At 51.3% G+C, this 15833-nt stretch overlaps 2 pseudogenes; both read left to right on the plus strand.

Moving 5' to 3' along the window:
• LOC123158743 (U-box domain-containing protein 75-like) overlaps nt 1-11766 on the plus strand; it is a 48753-nt pseudogene extending 36987 nt beyond the window's left edge.
• A 45-nt stretch (nt 11767-11811) lies between these two features.
• On the plus strand, nt 11812-13307 carry LOC123158744 (cation/calcium exchanger 1-like; annotated as a pseudogene).
• The last annotated feature ends 2526 nt before the right edge of the window (nt 13308-15833 follow it).

The raw sequence follows: 15833 nt of genomic DNA on the forward strand, positions 1-15833 counted from the left end.
CGGCCACCATGGGCGCCGCCCCTCCCCGAGCACACACACACACACACAAGAGCATGATGAACACACACACACACATATGTATGAATTAATGCATGTATATATTAGTATATACGTATTTTGTATGTTTATATAGTTTAGATTATTTAGATTATTATTATTTTAGTTATCAAAATTTTTTATATGGAAATTAGTGTTTAATTACTATGGAAATTTTTATGTTTAATTAGTATATAATTTAGATTATTATTATTAGTATATAATTAGTGTTTAATTAGTATGGAATTTTTTTATATAATGTTGTTTTTCAGTTTTTTAATGGATGTATAGAAGTTGTGTTTTCTGTTTTTAGTGTTAGATGCTTAATTAGTATGAAATAGTATATAGATTTTTGAAATAGTAGAAATGTTAGAAATTTTAGTTATCAAAATCCAATCATTAAAAAAATGTTACTTTTTGCGGGCATATAACTAGTATTTGTTCTCGACGATGCCCGGCCCGCATCCTCGCCGTTGACCCGTCCGCGATGACGTCCAGCCGACCCATGTCCGGGACTGGGCTCCGCCGGGCTAGCACTGGGAGGTGCTGCCTGGAGGGGCGCGCCGCTTGATGAGGAACCCGGCCCCGGGTCCCGTCGTCGACCCTGATCTCGTTTGGTGGCGTTCGCGTGGGCCAGTTTCGGTGCAGAGGGACCCGGCCCCGCCGGAGGTGGTACGTCGCCGTGTCAGGGAGGAGGACGAGCACGTCCATCGCTACATGGTTGCGTTAGAGGGCGGAAGGTTCTCCAATACCTGGCAGTATCTTCGGGGATCTCACTTCAGCTATGATCTTGTGAGGGTTCCTTCTCTTTGGGTGTCCAGCGCCCGCGCCGCAGGAACCGCGAGTGTCCTAGATTCTTCTGTAGTATTCGATCTTTAATTAGCTACCTAGCCAGTGATGTACTATTCAATATTATATATTATTCGAGACGATGTATTCAAGATTATATCTATTATTCTAGACGATGTATTCGAGATTATATCTATTATTCGAGATGATTTAATTTGAATACTAAATTGTTTTATATTTCTTTTGGATTAGTTAAATAAAAGCTATGGCAGACAAAACCGACAGAGAGGGAGAACTGACCATGTTCGATATGATACGCGGGCCGGATGATGATCAGAATAAAGAAGATTATGACGGCTCCGAATTTCTAAACAACACCGGAGAGGGTGATATGATATTCGATCGCGACGACCGAATTGATGAAGTCATGAACTACGGTTATGACGATGACGAAGAACATGTTGATCCTGAAACAACAAAGACCGGCGAGGTATATATATTTATATAAGCAGGTATCTGGTGATCATCACATGTTTTAAATGACTTGAAGATATATTAACGAATCGATCTTTGTTCTTTCAGCCATCCGGATCGAGCAAATCTTCAGGCAAAAGGACGAAACGAGGCCCGAACAAAAAGTTGAAGGAGGGCGTAAAGTACAATATCGAGGCAGTCAAACCTAATGGCGAACCATTAGCGCCTAAGAAGATTGCGGACAAGTTCGTTCGTCAGTGCGGAGTTCTTGTGAAGGACCAACTCCCAATCTCCCTTCAAGAATGGAGAGAGCCAGCAAAAGACAAAAGACAAAAAGACAAAGAGGACGCTGCTCCACGTCCAGATGTTACTTTTGTCGACAAGAATCAAAAAGATCTGCTTTGGGATACTCTCATGGAACATTTCACCCTACCAGATCATTTCACAGAAGCAGATGTGCAGAAAGTCAAGGACGCTACTCTTAGGAAGATGGCGGTTGCATTCAAGAACCACAAGAATCGTGAATGGGACAAGTACGTCAAGGTAGGAAGGAAGACTCCAGTATTCGAGGGAACACTAGAGAACCAACGTGCTCATTGGGACGATTTCGTGAAATTCAAGGATTCGGAATTAGCTAAGGAACGGTCGAGAATAAACAAGAAGAATGCCTAAAAAAGGATAAGTTCCATAAGCTGGGGCAGGTGGCTATGCAGTGGCAATGCCTAAGTGGGATAAGTCTGAGAAAGAGATGGAGGATGCATGTGTCACTCCGGTTACTAAGAGCTGCCCCCCCAGGTGCAGGACTTGGTTCTATGCGCATGGGGGGGAGTTGGACCCGAAGACAGGCAATGTTTCGACGAAGGCAAGTCTGAAGGGAGCCGACGATGCGATACTTGTTGCAATAGAAGAGGCACGATCGGGGGTTTTCCAGCCCAACAGAGAGAACGACGAGCTTACGCGTGCCCTGGGAAATCCTGAACACCCGAGAAGAACATGAGGCAAGGGCGCTATTCCGTGGTATGAGGGGTTTTCAGACTGGAACAACGACTACAGAACCCGTGCGAGAAAGAAGATTGCGGAGGAGAAGAAGAGGAAGATGGAGGAGGAGCAGAGGAAGAGGGACTATGAACGCCTTCAAGGCCTAGAAGCAAGTCAAGCGGAATTGGCAGTCAAATTCCAGCGGCAGCAGGAGCAGGTCGACTCACTTACCCAGCAAAGGGGGTCTCAGCAGCTGCAGGAGCTAGCGGATGATCCAGCATTGGATAGCACCGGCCCATCCATGCCGAGAAGCAGCGTGGGTTCGGCCGCCCCGGACGACGCAATGCTGGGTAGATACCCCGTGGATGACATCACGGAGAACACTAACTGCGAGCTACACGTCAAAATGAAGAACATATCCATGAAGGTGGCGGACGCCGTTGCTTTTACAAATCCCCCCGAGGCAACCTTCCATTGCAACCCGATTCTAGCGGGCTATGCTCGTGTCTTGGTTGATGAGGTGGTGGACCCACCATATTCGGAGCTACAACTTGATATTCCTGGAGGTGATGACGAGCGCTTTCTCGGAGAGGCCAAACATCGTATCATCCTATGGAAAAAGGATTGCATCATCTTTCAAAGGCCACCTACACCGCATCAGCCGACTCCTCGTCGAAGTCCGCCACCGAGTCAGCAGTCTCCCGCTCCTGCAAGTCCACCAAGTCCGGCAAAGTGTCAGGCCACTCCTCCTCCAAGTCCGGAAAAGTGTCAGGCCACTCATCCTCCTCCAAGTCCGCCACAGCGTCAGACGTCCACTCCTCCTCCAAGTCCGGCACAACCTCAGGCCACTCCTCCTCGTCCAACTCAGCCCCGTCAGCCGTCTCCGCCGCCTCAGCAATCGCAGAAGAGACACCTCGCAGCTATGGTGCATAGTGGTACGAGTCGAGGTAGTACAGGAAGTACAGGCGGAGGCAAGCGATATAAATATGGTACAAGCCTCACGCCTCTTCCGCAGAGGGCTTATGACAGGTCCGAGGAGGAAATCGCAGCCATATCGAAGGCCGAGGTGGAAGCCCATTTTGCACCGAAACCGCCACCGCCGCCAAGGGAGAAAGTGCCTGAGGAAACGATTGACCACTTCATTCGTATGGCTCAACCACCAGCTCCCAAGCCTGTTGACACAGACTATGAGCGCCACATCAGGAAGTTAAATCGAGCACGTCTACAAAAGGAGGCGAGCACGTCTACATCGGGATCGAGCAAACAAGAAGCAGCTGACAAAAAATGCGGGAAAACTATTCCCCAGCTGGGAGAACAGGCGGCGCAATCGATCCCCTTGCTTGTTGTGCCAACAACACGTGACAGTACGCGCGCCCAATATTATTGTGGGCAAACAGTGCACGTTCCTGAGGTGGGCAATGTGGTAATAACGGAGGAGCATATAATGCAGGCTGAAGTTCTCAACATCACTATTGGACAACTCCTCGAGATCGAGCCCATGCCTTTGCTTAGAGAGGATGAAATAAAACGAAAATATGTCCGGGGCCAACCTTTGGTCGCGCCAGACAAGGTCAAGAACCTCCCAACGAGAATGTATGAATTGCATCAATGGTACATGAACATTAGCAAGATTTCAGATCGATTGTCCCTCATGGTGAATGTCAAGGAGGAGCATTACTTCCATGAGAAAGCTATGTCCGTTGAGTATACTGAACTGTTTCAGTTATACAATCAAGACGCACTCGACAAATCTATCGTCAGTTGCTATTGTCTGTAAGTGATTTCTTTCTGTAATTTAAGTCTCAAGCTAGCTGTAGTGATCCTTTTGATCAATCATTACCTGTAATTATCCTCACTATATTCTTTTCTGTGGTATTATGCAGGATGAAGATGTATGAAATGAGAAAAGGTGGACGCTTTGGCATTGGGTTCATTGACCCAAACACCGTTAATGAATACACATGGCTAATGAATCAACGTCAGCAAAAGAACGTAGAGGACAACATGCTAGAGTTCTTGAAGCGCCTCAAATACAATGAAGATATACTACTTCCTTACAACTTCCAGCGAGTCACACTGTCTTGTACTACAAATTATCTGTTTTTGCCTACTAGCTAGCTACATGTTTTTGCTTACATATGCCTGCTTAATTAAGACATGCAAACGTGTGTGCATGCAGATTTCACTGGGTCTTGTGTATCATTAAAGTTGACGACGGAACAGTTGAAATACTGGACTCACTACTCAAAGCAAAAAGTTACTATAACATCTTGTTTGGGATAGTCAACGGGTAATTTCAATCATTATTAACTATATATCTCGGCCTATTTAGTTCGTCATTTCATGATATGAACTATTTAATAACCCTTTTATTCATTTTCTTTGTCGGCAGGGCAGGGCTTGGGCAAGGTTCATCAAGGTCACGGAAGGCGAATGGAAACCAAAGCTTAAATGGTTTCGATCCAAGGTAAGTAATTAAGTAGTACTATCTAGCTAGCTAGCTGCTGAAAGAACATGCGGTGCCCCCATGTTTGGTTTTGGTAATTGATGACAATCTCTATGGACTAATGGCTTCCTTGAGTTATATTTGAAGGGTTTGTCCATAGGCTTTTCTTGGAGACCATGTGTTGGTTTCAAGGAGAGTTTGTGATGACCACGGTGCTATTAAGGAATTATCCAAAGATCGGTCATGTGAGTGTTGAGCTTATTGCAAGCATGTCTTGAAGAATAAGATTGTGTGATCCTTCATGTCCACCTTCAAGACATCATTCAAATGAAGAGAGTTGAAAAGATTCAACACACAAAGCGCACAAGATGTACCGAGGGATCAAGTCCCATGGTATGGTAAGCATTGTCCATTACGCTTTGTGTGCTAACCCATGGTCTTCGTGAGAGTTCTTTGTGGGGTTAGGTTGCGGTGTGCAAGTTCAAGTGATGTATCACGAATAGATCAAGTGCTTGAAGCTTGCCGTCCATTGTGGTGACAATGGACTTGTGAAGATGATCGAAAGATTGGCTCACCCATAGTGGAGTATGGGGGAGCAATCAACTAGTCTTCATCGAGCCAACGCAATCCAGAAAGGTGGTCCATCTTGAGGAGGAGTAGATCATCATCATCTAGCTCAAGTGGACTTTGTGCAAGGCGAAGGTTTGCCCTTGATAGGTTTTCTATTTTACCGGTCTCATGGTAGTTGTGGGAGACCGGGTTATAGGATCGATTGCCGTACTATCAAGGGGGGCTCTCGATGAGTTGCTTGATCGTATCGTTCGTAGAGAGCTCAAACCATTGCATCCCTTCATCATCCTTATTGGTTCTTGTTTGGTTTTTCTCCTTGTGAGTTTTGGAGCTTTTGGTCATTTTTATGACAAGCTCGAGTTCATCGAAAACGGAGTTCACATGCGTCTTCTATGATGTTTTCGATGTTGGAGGGTATGCCGGTTCTTCTCTGTTGGAGGTTTCTCTCCTCTCTTGTTAGTCATACCTCCCCTGCCTCTTCTTTCTAGATGTGTCTTTGTTTTGATGCTACTCGTTGTCTTGTATCCAACAAGCTTGAGTTTGCTCAATTCGGAGCTCATTTGCAGAAGTTATGGCAGTTCTGGTTTTATTGTTACCCTCTGTTGTCTTCTCTGCAAAATGAAGGACTCCTAGTGTTGCTGATTTGGAGCATGCGGTAGTACTTCTCTCCGGAGCGGTAGTACCGCAGGCCCTTGCGGTAGTACCGCTCTGTTGGAGCGGTAGTACCGTGGCCTCTGGCCAGGCGCAGCTGCTCGAGCGGTAGTAGGGGCGGATGTAATTTTTTACATCCGTGCCCTACGCGGTAGTACCGCGCCGCGAGCGCGGTAGTACCGTGGGCTCTGGCCAGGCGTAGCAGCATGAGCGGAAGTAGGGGCGGATGTAATTTTTTTACATCCGCGCCCTATGCAGTAGTACCGCTCTTCGTGTGCGGTAGTACCATGCCGGAGTTTTGCGCAGGTCCTCCTCAGCGGAAGTAGGTACGGAAGTAATTTTTTACTTCCATGCTTTCTCTGCGCCTAGTGTTGCCTGCCTTACGGTAGTACCGTAGGGGCGCGCGGTAGTACCGCTCCGGCGATTCTACCGCTCGTTGCCCTGTGCAATAGGCCTTCATCTGGTCAGTGCTGCACATGCGGTAGTACCGCAACCTACAGCGGTAGTACCGCAGCCGACCGCGGTAGTACCGCAGCTCCGTGCGGTAGTACTGCGTCGTGCGGGCTGAGTGAGGGGATAACGCCTGGTTTTTCTCCCCACCTATAAAAGGGGGTCTTCTTCCCCATTGAGAGATATCCTTTGAGCTCGTGTTCTTCCCCCATTGTTGACCTTCTTCGAGCTTGCTAACTCTCAATCCCTCCATGGATTCTTGCTAGTTTTTGAGGGAAAAGAGAGAGGAGATCTAGATCCACATTTCCACCAATCACTTTCTCCTCTATGTGAGGGGAACCCCTTGGATCTAGTTCTTGGAGTTCTTGGAGTTCTTGGTGTTCTCCTTCTTGTTCTTCCTCTCATTTTCCTCCCTAGCATTAGTTGCTTCGGTGGGATTTGAGAGAGAAGGACTTCGGCACTCCGTGTGCCCTTGCCATTGCATTTGGTGCATCGGTTTGAGTTCTCCACGGTGATACGTGGAAGTTACAAGTTGAGAAGCTTATTACTCTTGGGTGCTTGGTGCCCTTGACCTTGTTCCTCTTGGGTGCTTGGGCGCCCTAGATGGTTGGTGGTGTTCGGAGCTCAATCATTGTGGTGTAAAGCTCCGGGCAAGCGTCGGGGTCTCCAATTAGGTTGTGGAGATTGCCCCGAGCAATTTGACGGGTACCGGTGACCGCCCCCAAGGGTTGCCAAAGTGTACGGGTTCGGTGACCGCCCCCAAGGGTCGCCATTTGTACGGGTTCGGTGACCGCCCTCAAGGGTCCCTTAGTGGAATCACGGCATCTTGCATTGTGCGAGGGCGTGAGGAGATTACGGTAGCCCTAGTGGCTTCTTGGGGAGTATTGTGCCTCCACACCGCTCCAAACGGAGATTAGCATCCGCAAGGGTGTGAACTTCGGGATACATCATCGTCTCCGCGTGCCTCGGTTATCTCTCACCCGAGCCCCTTTACTTATGCACTTTACTTTGTGATATCCATATTGTTCTTTGTCATATATCTTGCTATAACATAGTTGCTTATCTTGCTTAGCATAAGTTGTTGGTGCACATAGGTGAGCCTCGTTGTTGTAGATTTTGTGCTTGACAAATTAACCGCTAGGTTTATTCCGCATTTGTTCAAGCCTCTACCGTAATTATTTTAAAACGCCTATTCACCCCCCCCCTCTAGGCGACATCCACGATCTTTCAGCTGCCATCTCTTTAATTATCATGCTTGATTAATTATTATCTGATCAAATTCCATTCTCGTAAAGGCCCTGAAGCAGGCGCAGGGGACTGATCTGTGTGCATTCTGCGTTTGCGAGAACATTCGCATGATGGCGTCCGAAAGGAGCAGATCTCAAAGACAGGAATGGGTACGCTTGTCAGAACACTATTCACAATTTTTACACCATTATCGATATCTAGTCACACAACTAATACACATGCATATTGATCTCCTTCTTAACAGTTCAAAGAGGTGCGGGAGAAGCTCCTAGAAACGGAGCGCGTAGAAGCACTTCAAGAGGAAATAGCGGGATTTTTGCTCGACCAGGTCATAAATCCGAAGGGAGAATACTATTACCCGCTACCGCCCCCATGAAAACCACTTCCAATTGTCATCGTGCTCCGAAGGCACCAATTAGGCTAATGCCACTGGCTCCAAAGGCAACATGCATATGTAGGAGAAATTGTATACGAAACTACTACCCACACGATACTGCTGCACGATCTTTGCACGACGTGCTAATCCAGCGGCCAGTGCCTTCTGAATCCTGTGCATGTCCGGCTGGATTTGAGTATCGTGCATGAATCGTCTGGCTCGTGTCGTGTGTATAGCACTGCTGAATTGTATATAGCTATACATGTGTGTATGTGTGAATTAATTAATATGGTGGTTTGTGAGACATTGATGATATATATATATATATATATATGCATGATTTGTTCTACTAGAAATTCTCTCTCTCTCTCTCTCTCTCTATATATATATATATATATATATATATATGCATAACGTGTACAATGTGTAGTATCGTAAAATACCAGCAAACGAAAAAGAATTAAAATGGAAACACAAAATTAAATGAAAAAGAAATCATAAAACTAAAAACCCCCAAACCTTATATTACCGGTTGGTCTTACCAACCGGTACTAAAGGGCTCCAGGCCCCTGGAGCTGACTCGTGCCACGTGGTTGTCCTTTAGCACCGGTTCGTGCTGAACCGGTACTAAAGGGGGGAGGCCTTAGTGCCCGCACTTTAGTGCCGGTTATGGAACCGGCACTAAAAGGCCTTACAAACCGGGGCTATTGCCCGGTTCTGCACTAGTGTAGGCGCCTTTCTGGGCGCGTTGACAAGTGGGCCTTCCCGAATAGATACCGCGTGAGATAGATGTGATGGCGTGGGGTTGGAACCATATCATATGGTGTAATATATAATATGTAATATGTAACTCCAATGTGAAGGGGTTCTCCCCATCTTCTTCTTTATCTCTACTACTATAGTACAACAAATTTTGAACTTGTTTTAGTCACCAGTCATGACGTAGACGCAATTATTAGCCGTTGGTTTTTTCGACGGACTGAATCGCTACCGTTTATCACAGCAAACTCAATTGATCCAACGGTTGTAGTCGCCGGGATTCGCCACGCGCAAGGCCCACGGGTTTTTTCTGAGGTAATAGCACCCCAGGTACCCTAACTTGCATGAAATGTGATGATTTAGTCCCAAACTTGCAAAATGCAACTCCATCATACCCCAACTTGCATTGGATGTGATGATTTAGTCCACGGCCTATCACAGCTCGACAAGTGACAGCCAGGTGGGTGGACCGGTCGTCACCCGCACTTTTGCAAGAAACACCCTGTCGTCTTCTCTAATTAACCTGTAGTACTAGATGTTAAGTGCAGTTAACTGCATATCTCCCTGTGGCTGGCGCTGGGAGCTCTGGGACGACGCGCTCACCCCCAACGCCACACTCCGGCAGCTCATCGCCGCCTGGTTCTCCCGTCGGTACACCCACTTCAAGAAGTGCTCGGCCGACTACCACGGCTGCGCCGCCGACCTTGTCCACGGTCTCCACGGCACGGCCGTCCCGAGGAGGCATCCCCTCAAGGGCCAGGCCCGCGTCGCCGCGCTCCGGGAGTTGCGCTCCCTTCCCTCCACCCACCAGTCCGTGACCAAGGCCATAGCCGAGGCCGGTGGCGTGTCGCTTCTTGACCTCGCTTCCGGCCGGAGACGGTGGCGAGCCTGAGCCTCTTAGCCGGCTCCATGCGCCTGGTCCGAGACAAGCGGCACCAGGAGTCCAGGATGGTGTGGCCGCTGGGCTAGAACTGCTCAATTCCATCTGCGTCGTGCACATGCCGACCAGGAGTATTTTTTTCGCGAATACGCAAAGCTTGCGTATCATTGCATTGATAGAAGGAGTTAGAATAAGTACAGAAGATGGTACAACACATGACACGGGCTCAAGAGGCGTGAACATGGTGCACGAAACAGAGAAACATGAGAAACTCGACCCAAACATAAAAAACACAGCTAAACTCTCCGACCGAAGAAGCAATCCAACCAACAACTAGACGACCGACATCACCAAAGACAACACCAAGGACGCCGCGAGCAAACAAGACAACGCCTTCACGAAGGAGAACGACACCAAGGCGCCGTCGTCGTCCGATCCGGAAAACGGGACCTAGGGTTTCCCCTGATGCTTGAAGAGGGGCACAGATAATCGCCATAACAGCGCCTCCAAGAAGGGAACGGCACCCGCGAGTGTCGCCGCTGTCAGCACAAGATGCAAGGATTTCTCCCTGGCCAATTCTGAGCAATCCCAAGCCGTCATAGCACAAGTCGGAGAAGAGGAAGTCAAGCATAGGCCGGAACTGCGACTGCATGAAGGAGAGCCACGCCCAATGCCAAAGAAGGCACCGGCCATCGCCGGACGTGCGAGCTTCGGAGGAGGACAAGGTTGCGTGGCTGAGCGGAATGTGATGCAATGCGGATGCGGCAGTGGCCGGAGCCCCAGACAAACCGAGATCTGGAAGGGAGCGCAGATCCAAGTCACTAGGACCGGAGCAGCACGGGCACCAACGGGCCAAAGGAGCTGGAAGGGGACGCAGCTCCCAGAGCGCGTCGGACCCAAGAATGCACCGGGATGGACGGCCAACCAAGGCACCGCAGGGTGTTGGGTGCGGAGATGCCAAGGAGTCAGCGAGCCATAGGAGCCGGAAATAGCGCACCTCCTGGGCTGCGCCGGATCCGAAGCCACGTCGGCCGGCCATGGACGCAGGAAGGGGACGCAGGTCCTTGGCCGCCGGGTCGAAGCCGCCCCTGCAGGGTCGGTGGATGATGAAGGTTCGCACGCAGCCACAATCCCGGCCGGCGCGCTACAGGAAGTAGCGGCCGCCGGGCACAACCGTGAGCCTCCAGGCCACCTCCGAAGAGGGGCAAACCCGAAGCCGGCCAGAGTGGAGGGGGGTCAGGGTGGGAAGGGGGCGCAGCAAGGAGGGCGCGACCGGCCGCCACGGCGGGACGGCCCACAACCAGCTGGGGGAGGCCCCAGATCCAATCGGGGCGGAATTGCACGGGGCGCCAAGAGCCGGGGCGAGGCCACCCGTTACAGCAGCAGGTCGGGGAAGAGGTCGCCGGGGGGCGCTGGGGGAGGCCGCCTCCGCCGCCGGTGTGGGCCGCCGGCGCCGCAACGAGCAGATCTGGGGGCGGGCGGGTCAGAGGGCAGGTGGGCAAGGGAGGGGGGAACAGCCCCGCCGCCGCCATCCCAGGGCCCGGCGCGGCTTCGCCGGCCGGCCCTCCGGCGACGGCGACGCGGGGAAGGGGCGAGGAGGGGTGGCGAGCCGCCGGCGGCTGGGTTCCCCCGAGTCGCCCGGGTCGGTCGACGCGAGGGTCGGGCTCCGAAGTATAATCATACTCCATAGGCCGACCAGGAGTATGATTGTCACCATTGGTGCGGTGCAGCAGCTGCCGGAGCTGGCGACGGAGTGCGTGGAGCCAACCCTGGACATCCTTGACGCGCTCGCCTCAGTCCCTGAGGGCAGGACGGATCTCAAGGATTGCGAGGACGATACCCAACGCCGTCCGATTGCTGATGAGGGTGTCCGAGGCCTGCACGCAGCGCGCCCAGTCGATGCTGTGGGTGGTCTGCAGGATGGTGCCTGAGGAGTCTGCGCCCGCTGCCCTGGAGGTCGGACTGGCCGCCAAGCTTCTGCTGGTGATCCAAAGCGGGTGCGGGCCGGAGCTGAAGCAGCAAGCCTCGGAGTTGCTCAAGCTTTGCACCATGCACTGCACTTCCACCGTCTTCCTCGCGAAATGCAAGCTCACCAAGACAATTCAGTGAGAAGAGACCAGGACATAGCCCTTCTGGTTGTGACTTGAGTCGATGATGCCGTTCCCCGTGGTTAGTCTCGCATAATCTGGATTGGGAAATGGATCGATGAGAGAAGCAAATTGCTGCTGGATGAAGGCCTGTGTGTAGATAAACTCAGCAATTAGCCGAACATGCTGTGTCATTTGAAGACATGGGAGGGAGTGGATGAATGCATCGCCCTGCCCATCGACATGAAGCTTCCATCAAGCAGCAATGCGGCATAAGCAGCGCCCGAGTTGGTGGCAGGCCGGCGGCCGGATGTCCATGCAAATTGGTGTGAGTTTGGTTTTGGTCAGCTCGCGGGCGGCGTCCTCGGCCTCCTGTTGGCCGGCCTCGCGGCGGTCACAACGGACGCCACCTCCCCACCACGCGGGCGCTGGCGCCGCGTGCCGTGGCTTGCCGCCGGGTTAGTGATGAGCGTGCTCTGGGCGTACACCCTGGCGCGCGAGCTGGTGACGATCGGGTACATGGTGGGCGTGAAGGCGAGCGTGCTGGGCGTGACGGTGCTGGCGTGGGGGCACTCGCTGGGCGACCTGGTCTCCAACGTGGCGATGGAGGCGCGCAGACGGCGGTCTCCGCCTGCTACGCCGGGCCGCTGTTCAACACGGTGGTGGGGCTGGGGCTGTCACTCACGCTGGCGGCGGGCGCGCAGTACCCGGCGCCGTTCACGTTCCCGGCGGACTCCGCGGTGTACGAGACGGTGGGGTTCTTGTGCGCCGGTCTGGCATGGGCGCTGGTGGTGGTGCCGGCCAGAGGGATGCGGCCAGAGGTATAGTACGTATCGATCTGGATTGATTGCTCGGCCGGAGTTAGCTCGATGTTGCGATCGAAGTGCGGCGATCTAGTGAGCTCGCTCGATCTCGGACCACGTCTGGTTGCTGGCGCCATCCATGGCCGGTGAACGGACGGACGACGGATCGCCGTCGTCACGAAAACATGGCGGCCGTTTTGCCCGACTCGTGTTGATAATTGTTTGCCTCGTCATGCATCCGTCCCTAGGATATGCTAGCGCCGACAGACAAAATCTAAGACAAGACAGGACGGACCTGTCTTGTCCGCTGCCTAATCAACAACTAGTTGCCCAATTCCGTTGCTTCTAAATCAGACTTACAAGGCCCGTGAATCTTTGTTACGTTTCTTTAAATAAATAAAGTTATTAATCAAGCGTGTCCCTCCTGTTAACGGAGAAGATCGGGATTAGGGAGAGCTCACACCACGCATTCATCGTGTAGGGGGTATATGTACAACTTAGCGTTACCTGCCTACAGAGTGGAGATCATGGGGTGGAGAAACTACCCGTCGTGCGCCACGACCTGGCTGCATGAGCCGGTGCGCGTCGTGTACGCGATGACTATACAGAGTGCGTACACGACGGTATTCTACTGCCTAACACCTCCCTTCTTCATTCATGCAGTGTAGGCGAGAGCTCGGGTGTCAGGCTCGGGCGGGCGGGGAATGTTGGGGTCGTAACAGGGAGAAGTGATGAAGGAGAGGGGATTCAGGTGGAGTGAGTGCGGGTTAATTAGGGAAAAAGGCAGAGGTTTTTTTTTTGTGCAAAAGTGCGTGCGCTGACCGGGCCAGCCACCTGGCTGCCAATTGTCATTCTTTGATTGGTCTGGGACTAAAACATCACATGAGGTGCAAGTTGGGGTATAATGAGATTGAGTTTTGCATGTTTGAAACTAAATCATCATATTTTGTGCAAGTTAGGGTACCTGGGTGCTATTACCTCGTTTTTTCTAGAGTTATCGAGGCACCGCTGCACCTACAGTTGCACACCTTGCATCGTCACGTGGTGGTGATGAGAAAAGTTGTCAGCCAAGTATCAAGGATCTTCCGTGGCTGCATTTTGAAGTATCCATCATGCAAGGAAAGAGATGTTATTTGCAGTTTGATCAAGACACCGCGTGCTTAGCACGTTCCGTATACTAGTAATATAAAGTACGCACATTCGTACGTATTCAAGAAAAAAAAACTACCATGAGTTGATGACTGCTTTTATGGTTTTAAACCTGTTTATGACATGTGGGGCCCGCGTGTCAGTGCTGACATGGCGGAAAAGTCAACTCCGTTTATTTGGCAGTTATATGACCGTTATTACAGGTGGGTCCCACATGGCAGCATCTACCTTCCTCTTCCTCATCCTCTTTCTCTATTAGGCATTTCACGAACACCTGGTGTTCATACCCGCGTGGTGAAACAGAGCATGGGTACGCTGTTGAGGACGCGAAGCTCACCCTACCGCGTCGCCGGTGGCCTTGTCTGCAAGCTTCACGAGCGCCTTGGCATTGGCCGCCGCGAGCCTGGTCGCGAGCGCTGCGAGCTCCGGCGCGCCGCGCACGGAGCAGCAGGAGGAGCCTAGTCGCGCGCACGCGGAGCTGCCCAGGCTGCCGCACAGCCGGTTCAACGACGAACAGGGCGCGGTGCCGGAGCTGGACGCATCGTGGATGCCGCCCGCCGAGAAGAGGACAAGGAGGAGGAGAGCGCGGAGCATAGAAGAGGAGGTGCCCATGGGCAGCGCGGGTGACCACTGGCCTGAGGGCGCAGGAGCCGGCTTCTTTCGCGCGAAGGAGGAGGTCTTTAGCATGGACGAACTACTCCGGCGACAGGCTGGGTGGATGCGACAGCGGAGGAGCGGCGACGCCCTGCCCGACCATGGGATGCTGCTCCAGATGGTGGCGTAGGGAAGCACCCGGCCAATAGCCGTGGTGGCGCTCGCGGCCGCGCCTGACATGCGTGCTCGAACAACATCACCTATCACTCCTTTTGTCGGATGATGCACATGAAGTGTTTGTTAAAATGTCAGACAGGGCAGAGGAGGAAGAAGAAGAATGACATGTGGGCCCCACCCATAATAACGGTCAACATGACAGTCAAAATAAACGGAGTTGACGATTTCCGCCACGTCGGCCCTGACAAACGGGCCCCTCCTGTGATAAACGTGTTTAAATCGTCTAAACTGGCTATTTTATGAAAGTGGTAGTTTTTTGTCACAAAAATAGTACTCCCTCTATCCCGAAATGTAAGATGTTTTTTTATACTAAGATAGTCTCAAAAAACGTCTTACATTCTGGGACGAAGGGTAAATGTGGTAGTTCAGTGACGTGAAATGTGGTTTTTTTTTGGTCAAATACTCCTCGCATCTTTCGTACACCTCTTCACAATGTGAGTATGTGACGTTGCGGGATCTCTCCCACACCACGTAGTCCATGACCTAAAAGTCAACAACTCATTTCGTGATTATACCTCAGTGGAATTTTCACCTTCGTGATTATACCACAATATTTCGTGATCAAGCAGTTATGACCACCACTCCACGAGCTGCCAATGACAAACAAGCTTCTGCACATACAACGTGATAGACATAATCAACACGTCCTTCACAAAGCGGCCTCATGGGAAGCTGGTCGCTTCTCAAGAGCGGCACTTCATTGTTGGCTGCGAGCACCAGTCTTACAGTTTCAGTCCCGCTGCTCCAGTTTCAGTTCCTCTTCTCAATCTCCTGAAGCTGATATGTGTTATCTGACTCGAACATCGCACGAGTATACACGTTGCTCGCGTGTTCTTCCACTGCCACATTACCGGTCTGAACTCTGAAGTTGATGGTCAGACAAACTGAATGAGTAAAACGCTGTCAGTTATGTACGTCTTGCTCCAACCTGGAGCTTCGGGATTCCACCGACTGCGCTGGCGATCAACTTCCTCGACGCCGCCCCCATGCCGGCACGGCTGCCGTCGTTGCCAGAACCAAAACTTCGCCCAGAAGCTGCTCCATTTCCACCCAGGCCGTCAGGCCAGTGCCAACGGATCTGGATGTTCTGAGCTGACAGGAACTCCTCCCGCAACGGGAACTTCGCCGAGAAGCGAAAATCTTACGAGAAATTCCAATCCAGCGCCTTCCATTCGCGGCGAGCTTCACTGGTTCGCCGGCGGCGAGTTCTCTACAGTCTTTTTTTTTTTTAGAATCCGATTTCTCTACAGTCGTGCTCTGCTTTTTTTTTTGAGGAAATAGTCGTGCTCTGCTTTTCGCCGCTGTT

Source organism: Triticum aestivum, chromosome 7B (assembly GCF_018294505.1).
Source record: "Triticum aestivum cultivar Chinese Spring chromosome 7B, IWGSC CS RefSeq v2.1, whole genome shotgun sequence".
NCBI lineage: Eukaryota > Viridiplantae > Streptophyta > Magnoliopsida > Poales > Poaceae > Triticum > Triticum aestivum.